The sequence below is a fragment of the Apium graveolens genome, chromosome 6, assembly GCF_009905375.1.
Source record: "Apium graveolens cultivar Ventura chromosome 6, ASM990537v1, whole genome shotgun sequence".
Lineage (NCBI taxonomy): Eukaryota > Viridiplantae > Streptophyta > Magnoliopsida > Apiales > Apiaceae > Apium > Apium graveolens.
Window position 1 is genome coordinate 297,557,151 of NC_133652.1, and position 8,843 is coordinate 297,565,993.

The window sequence follows — 8,843 nt, forward strand, 5'->3', positions numbered from 1 at the left end:
CATTTTTTTTGAAGTAAGAAAATGACTTTATTACGTGCTACAATTCTTTGGTGCAATTTGTACTTTTATTAAGTGCTTGAATTCTTTGGTACAATTTGTGAGTTACGCATTCACCATATGTTAATGTTTTATTTTAATTACCAAAATGAGTGTAGTCAAAATCAAAAACTCTTTTGCTACATAAAAAACTCAACATTCTACTTTTATGTAAAATATAGGTGTGAGATTAAATTATTTAATTTTGAAATATAATTATTATTTGATAAGCTAGTGGTTGATAAGTAATTAATATATAGGATCAAATATATATAAAAATTCAATTAGTTGAATAGTTTGTGATGAGCAAACCCAAGTCAAAGAAATGGAAATAATTTAGGACAAAGAATATGATTCCAATAAGTATTATATATGGTTTGCATTTTATATATATAACATAATATGTAGTAATAACGAAAAATTACAATTCCAATTTATATATTAATATATGGATATATATATTAATTTATATAATATGTAGTATTATATATGGATATATATATTAATTTATTTAATTAAATATATATACATCATATTATATATATATATATATTGTACTTCAAAATTAATATTTTTCACATATCTCCAACCACATCTGTTGTTAATGAATGGTATATTTTTGAAATCACATTTACCTTTGGCATGCTTAAAATAATACATTCAAAAGCTTTCCCTGATATTTATTACTAATGTGTCAAGTACACAACAAATATATAATATTGGGGAGTTGAGATTAAATTGTCTGGGTAATGGCTTGCTCTTTATCGTAAATGGTAGCCCAGGGTTCTTCGCCTTCCACGACCCTAGCCAAGTACCTAAAACTCACTCAGAACTTATCTTCAATTGATCCCACATGAGTGCAAATTCGAAAATTAATTATTGGTAGTGATGGTTCAGCGGGGTGAATTGCACAAACGCTATAGCATACCTATTGGTTGGATATGTAGGATCAAAATCAAATACATCCCTGAAACTTTTTTAGGCTATCAAAGAGCGAGGATCAACCATTATAAGACCCTTCAATCTATGTTTTTCATTAAGTAGAATTCTAATGAAAAATTCCAGCCACTTTTTTCTTTTAAGGGATACAACAAATCCAATATCATTGGAGCATAATTAACACCCAAGTTGTTCTTCCTAAAATCACGTACCACATGTCATAAATGTTATCCATCAAAACCTACTTGTTCAGCTCCTCTGTGCATCTTTTTAAAAATATTAATTTGTTGTCTCGGCTCGACACCCAAAAATGTAAGTTCTTAATTAAATGTGTTTGACCCTCGCTTACATGTGTTAAAAACTTGAAAGTTTGGAGTTTTAATATCGTAAGTTCCTTATGTAATTTTCAAAAAATTTGGATATGGATATAAGTAATTTTCTTAGTGTAATTCATAGAAAAATAAGTGCCATGAAGTTTCTTTATGTGGAGTATATGTGTTATGTATGGTCTAATCCAAGATCAATGGCTTGAAATGTTACATCAAATCATAGACACAAAAAAGAAGTATTATAAAGGCCTTGAGTGACAAAATCAAGACCCTGATAAGAACGATCTAAAGGGCTTGAGTGATAAAGTCAAGGCCTTGACATATTCAGTTGCCATCTGAAGGCCCTGAGTGTTCAGAGTCAAGGCCTTGATATGAGTAGACCTATAGATATATTTATATTATTATCTAAATAAGAGGATAAGATTATTCTTATGTAAATAATACTCCCTCCGTCCTTTTCAATTGTTTATATTTTTTAGAGAGTGTTTGACACGTATTTTAAGGTGCATATAAAGTATAGTTTTGTAAAAGAAAATTTACAATTTGGTTTTTCTGAATAAAAATTAAAACATTCAACTTTTGTTCAGAAAAATAAAATTGTAAAAATAAGTTAGACACTTCCTCAAAAATGGAAACAATTGGAAGGGACCGAGGGAGTATTAATTAGGCTTCAAAATAATTATTTTTAAATGATACTATATATATGTTCTTTGGTATAAAAATAAAAGGATGAAGGGAAAGGACAAGAATCTTTGCTAGCCTCCCCTTTTCTCTCTTCCATTATAAAACATATACATAGATTTTCGGATGAATTGAGGTGTCATCATTTTTGAACTTTGCCGGCCTGTGACGGATTTTTCTATTGCTGTATTAACCTAGAAGTTAATTTACGGTAGCCCAGCACATCATAGGCGAGGCGAGTATATCTTCAAGAACAGTCACGTCTTTTACAATATTCTTATCTAATATTAGAGCTATAATATAGATAAACTTTATTTCTTGTTATTGTTAAGTATTGCAATTTCTAAATATCGAATTCGTTTGACCTTCGTGATTTATTTTGTTAATTGATTTTGATTACCTATTCTTAAATTGTGATTTATATTGAATATAATTGCCCAATTGCAGTCATTCAAGATGGTGAATGAAATTGTCTTTACTTCTCGTGATTAACCTTTTGATAGTATTGTACCCACCATTAATTGGGCCACTTAACGATTTTCACGGCCTATTAATCTTTCGGGTATGTCTGGCAAGTTCGATAGGGGTTCTGGTTTTTCTCGTTGTTAGAAAAAGATGAAACCATTGTTAATGGTTAAGGGTCTAGGGTTGGTGATGCAGTATAACCTACATGTTGTTAATAAAGATAAAGCCGAGACTATAACAAGAATGGCAAGGGCACAATTCTTGCAGCCTTAGCTTACACTCTATTTCATGTTTATTTATCAAAGGCCTATAATGCTAAGGTTTTGCGAAAGATGCTTGATTGGACACTTAATATTGTCTCGCAAGGTCAAAAAGGTATCACGTGTCTAAGTTCCTTGACTTGAAGCTTATAGACTCTAAGTCCATGACTGAACAGGTGAACGAATTTTAGATGATTATACATACTTTAAAAGAGTTCAGTGTGGATCTTCCTATAAAGTTTTATGTGATTTATATGATTAAAAAACTTCTGAATTCTTGGGAAGAGTTCTCTCTTTTCATGATAAAATAGAAGGGAGAGATTACTTGGACTAGTCTCATGTTGGATATTTGTATGCAAGAGCAGCACAAGTCTAAACAGGGTTATTCGATGCCGGTTATAAGTGGGAGTATGAAGATAAACATCGTGACAACTGATCAGAAATGAAAGCTAGCTAGTAAGAAAAGTAACGGTAACTCAGAAAATGAAAAGAACAAGGCTAAAACCAAAGATAAATAAATCATGTTAGTCTTGTGGACAGATAGGTCATTGGAGTAAAGATTATTCTAAAAAAATCTGATGTAGTGGCTCAGGAAAATACCGTGATTGGGACTGCAACCATTGGTATGCCTATAGCTAATATGGTTATTGGTGAAGCACATGCTTTTGTAATCAATGAAGGGTATGTTACCAATACACATATAATATTATTTATTTATCTTCCTAAAGAGTGGTTGATTGATACTGCAGCTAATGTGTCCATTTCTGCTTACAAAACTCTGTTTGTATCTTATCAACTGGCTCATAAAAGGACAGTGACTATGGGGAATGCTAGTATTGTAGGCGTGTTCTATCCTTGATTAGAGTGCATCATATTCCTAACATTCCTAAAAATATTGTTAGTTGATCTTATTTAGTCAAGGATGATTTTAAACTTTTTTGAAGTGTAATAAAGTAGTTATCACTCAAACTGGTGTAATCATGTTTTATTTTTTATTAATGTCGAGCCTATTATTAACGGTTTGGTTAATGAAATTGTTGCTTCTTCAGTTAATTACGTTGAATCGTCTAATTTTTGGCACTCTCGTCTTGGTCATTTAATTTTTGGTTCTCTAATGAATATGATAAATTTAGAGTTGATTCTAGAGCATGCAATTAGTAACAAATCTAGGTGTCCAGTATTTGTCGCTTCTAAAATCAATAAGAAAACCATTTCATAATGTTGTACCAGATTCTGAAATTTTGGATTTAGTTCATACTGACATATGTGAATTTAATGACTTGTTTAATAAAGACAATATATGATATTTTATTACCTTTATTGATGATTGTAGTAGATACTATTATTTTAATTTGCTTAGATATAAGGATGAAGCACTTGATAAGTTCATTATGTACAAAAGTTAGTCGTTTTTATCTTCTAAAAAGGTTCCGTCTATATTTCTTGTATTTTTGATATTTTTGTACGCTTTTGAATTGGTTTAGTTTTAGATTTTTTTTTATCTACAACAATATAGAAAAGATATGGGTGGAAAAAGATATAAACTTGATATGGTATGAGCTTTTCATCCCAAATGTACAATTAAGTATTTCAAATGTATAAGATGACCCCATAGCATTGCAGTACATAGTATTTATATATAAAATAAAAATATGGCCTTATCTAACAAAGTATTAAGGAGAAATCAACTATAAATAATTTTTTAACACTTTTAACAAAAACTTCAAGAGTTACAATTCTTGGTAATAACTAAAATAATTTATTAAAACACTATGTATATATGAACATGGTTTACTTGAATTTATTATTGTTTTCTTTTTTCACATTCATTTGTCTAATAGTGATTTGGGATTTGGGTATTAATTTGGCAGCATCAACTCTGTAAAAACTGGCTTGTAACCATTGGGGCTAATGAATTGCCCTTTTGCACGTGCAATAGCAGGTTGGATGTATAGGCACAGTCCTTCCAGTCTCATGTGTCATGATCTTCAAAACCTATTAGTAGGATCCAATTTTATGAGCATGTGTTTGGTTGGTTGTAACAAAGGTGGAAAACACTTGCCCAATTCAATTTGGGGTGTAACCCTTACCAGATAAAAAAAATATTTAATATTTTGCATCAATTTATTAAATTGTATACCATACCTATCATATACAAGTAATCCTTAGTATTGTGGAGCATTTTCTTCATTGTTTTACTGCAAATAGGAACACAAGCATATTATGTAAAAAATTTGGAAGGAAATATTCACCATTATATTAAAAAGATAATAAATAGAGCTTAATATTGAATAAGAAGGTTATCAACTAGTTTTTCATCCACCTACTAAAAAGCCAATCCAAAATTAATACACCAATAATGTAATTGGGCTCAAACAACAAACTTTAAAATAATTAATAATTTCCCTAATACTTATATTTGATTTTTTCTATCTTTTGACTTTAGTTAATTTGTAAAAATGTGGAGAATGAAAGAAAAAATCAAGAATAACATTTTTTTATAAGAACAATCATATTCACTTTCTCTATGTCCATTATCCATTATAAACAACAACTATCAAATAATTCTATCCAAATTGTCCGATCTCTTTTTTTGACAAATATGGCCACTACCTACGAGGACACAAAAAATCTCTTTTAAATCAACTGTTGTATAGAAATTTAAAAAATATCAACACAAAATACTTGTATGGGTTAAAAAAGATAACCAGACCCAAAATACAACATATCAAATCTTAAAGGTAGGTTGAAAAACAAAGAAAATGGAAATAAGCAATAAAAAACAAAATATATGGAAATATGGGATACCCAGTCACAAAAATATACATGGGCACCCGTGTGTATATGTATGATGGCTTCTCAATTAGGAACTTCATGTCACTTACACATTTGTCTCCTTCAATATAGTAAAATAAACCTCAAATAACATTTATTTTAGATATCATAAAACTATAAGACAAGATAAGGGAGATGTTGTAAACATATGACTAGTGGTGTATGGTTATGAACTAAATAATGAAGATTCTAGAATGTACTAGTAGGGGAGGTTTTGTTTTTAAAAATTTTATATACAAGTTTCTCCAATGGACTAGAAATAGTAAATCATCTTATTATCTTGATGGGTTGCTACCCAAAATACCTTTTTTCTTGGACCCTTGTTTGTCTTGGGGCTGGGCCTTCCTTTAAAGAGTATATTTTTTTGGCTGGTTATTATTATGATTTTACCTACAAGATTATTTTCTAACCTTAACTACACTAGCTTAAAAGCTATACATGTTAATACCGAAAATCAGAGCATGTTCATTTAATGCATAAAATTTACCTAGTCAAGCTATTGTGATTTTACCTACAAGATTAAATTTATGTTTTTTAATCTAACTAATTTAATTATTTAATATTTTTTTATTTTTAATTAATATATTTTAACTTATGTTAATAAGCTTTCAAAATAAAATTGGTATAATAATTTATGTTGGTAAAAACTCTAATTTGTGCCACTAGTTGGGAATGAGATTAGATTAAGGAGAATCATTGAATACCATATTGTCTACTTGTAAACCAATACATTCAATAATATCACAGTCAAAATGATTAATTAGAATGGTTGGTTTAATGGAATGAGTCATTCATTTAGGATAGTAATTTTTTAAAAAAATGTTATTTTCCATAGATTTGAATATCTAAGTTTTTACTAACCACCAATCTTCGAAACTATATATAAACATATACCTAAAGGGTGTTTGAGGAGGCTAAGATATATGCACATCATTAGTATCTAACTATTAATTCTTAAAATTATTTCTTTTGTTACATATCTATGAAGGATTTTGTAAAAAATAATGGAGAAAATGATTCAACACACCACCTATATTCCTATATTGTCTATCAAAAACTTGAATTTGGAATCATTTCTTAGTCCAATAACTCTAGCATTTGGAACTAGGTTTTCAACTCTCCTTATCAGGTCAAACCCTTTAAAACCATGTACTTTTTTCCATATAATTTAATTACCTTATTATATTATATATGTTATATTTAACATTTTGTTAATAGTTAAAACGCTAACAAAATAGCACACCATTTACCAAATTTAGGTTTATGTTCACAATTTGTTAATTTGTAATTGCAAGTAATTCTTGGTATTTATTTTTAAATTCTAAAATCATTACTACCCATTTTAATAACACTCACATATATATTTTTTTTAACTTTGTCCAAATCTTTCTTGGTAACCTTTCATATGTGTTTTATATTACAATATTAATATAAGAATAGTGGGTTTGTTTGATTGTTTAGTTAAGACTTTCCAACAAAATTTAACACTTTCTAAATATTATAACTTAAAAAAATATTAATTATTTTTAGCTAAGCATGTACATGTTAAAAAGACTTATATCATGAATTAATATATATTAAAGGTTGAGGAGTTACGGGTAGGTTTGGGTTAGGCTTAGGCGGGTTGGGTTGAGTTGGGCTTGGTGGGTTCAACCTCTCTCTTGGATGCTGGGTTAAAAGGGAAGGGTTCATCCTTTTCTATTCTCGGATGAAGAGTTACTAGTGAAGGTTTGGTAACTTAAATTTGAATTTTTAAAAAAAAAATTATTGTTATTATAATTGTTCATGTATTAAATCATAAAATTTTTCAAGATTATGTTTAAATTAAAGAAAGAATTATTTGAAAACAAAATATATTTACATTAAAATATGTAAGTTTAATTAAATAACTAATTAACTACATAACATATGTAATGTATTAAATTATAATAAACTATATTTTCTAAGTAAGTTATCTATGTAATAAAGTAACTTAAAATAATCAGGAGTCGGGTAATGTGCATTGAGATATTAAATTATAAAATTATATATTTGATTGAGTAAAAAATGAGAAACAAGGTTATTGCTATAACCCTAAACTAGCCAATAACAATCAACAACACCCGTATTTGTGGCCTTGAAACACATTCTATTTTCGCAAGCGAGGGTTGGCTCAGTTGGTTAGAAGAGGGGATAACTATCCTCTTGGTCAGAAGTTTGAATCTTTGCAAGCTATTGTGTGAACCTATAGGGTTTACCTAGTGGACACCCGAAGGTTAGCGGTTGTGGGTTACATAACACTCTATTTTCTATTAGTCCACAATGCTCGCAAACACCCTCTTGCCATCTGAATCCCGACCCTCCCTTTCAAAAAATTTATTACAGTCCGAGCTAGTCCACACCATTGGAGACAAACAACATTCACCCTTTTTTGAAGATAACAAAAATAAAGTATATTAATCATATACCTTAGAGTTTAAAATGTACGTCCACTTAAGTTTGGGATTTATGGGTACAAATGTTAATACTTTAAGATCCAAAATAACAAATTATGTAGCAATTCCTATATGGTAAGTTTGGGATCTATCGGTACAAATATTAATACTTTAAGGGCCAAAACAACAAATTATGTAGCAATTCATATATGGTTGAAGCTATTAGCTTTGAAGATTTTCAAGCCACTACTAGAAAGAGATTTTATATATCGGGTAAACAACGATGTGTATGTAAAAAAGGACCGATGTATTCGTGGATGATGTTAAAGTTAATTTTACATAGACATCGGTTTTTACCTGATGTCTAAAGTAGTCGTATACAACACTTTGGGAAGATTTCTAATGTCTTAGAATATTTTTATAAATTTCAGACATCATTTATTTATATGTAACTCGTATGAAACATACAGTTTAACATCAATTCCTGTAGGTAACTATTGTTATAGGTGTTATAGGTTTTGTTTAAATTTATGTTGTTAAATCGCCTTATTCACATCATTTATTGTTTTATAATTAATGTATCAAACACATTTTAACAATAAATATTTGAATTTTTACTAATCTTTGGTGCTATTGGAGAATGTATTTAACCATAATACTGAAAAAACTTAAGTCCCAAAACTCAACCAATATACATATATATATATATATTAGCTAGTTGAATTCAATATAAATAAATAAGATAGCTTAGTTTGTACAATCAACCCAAAAAATATGCTAACCAAAATACATATATCATCCTAGACATACTATTCCCATGATAAGTACAACTTATCTCATCAAATTGTAAACATCAACCAGAGTACTAAATTAACCAGTATAGG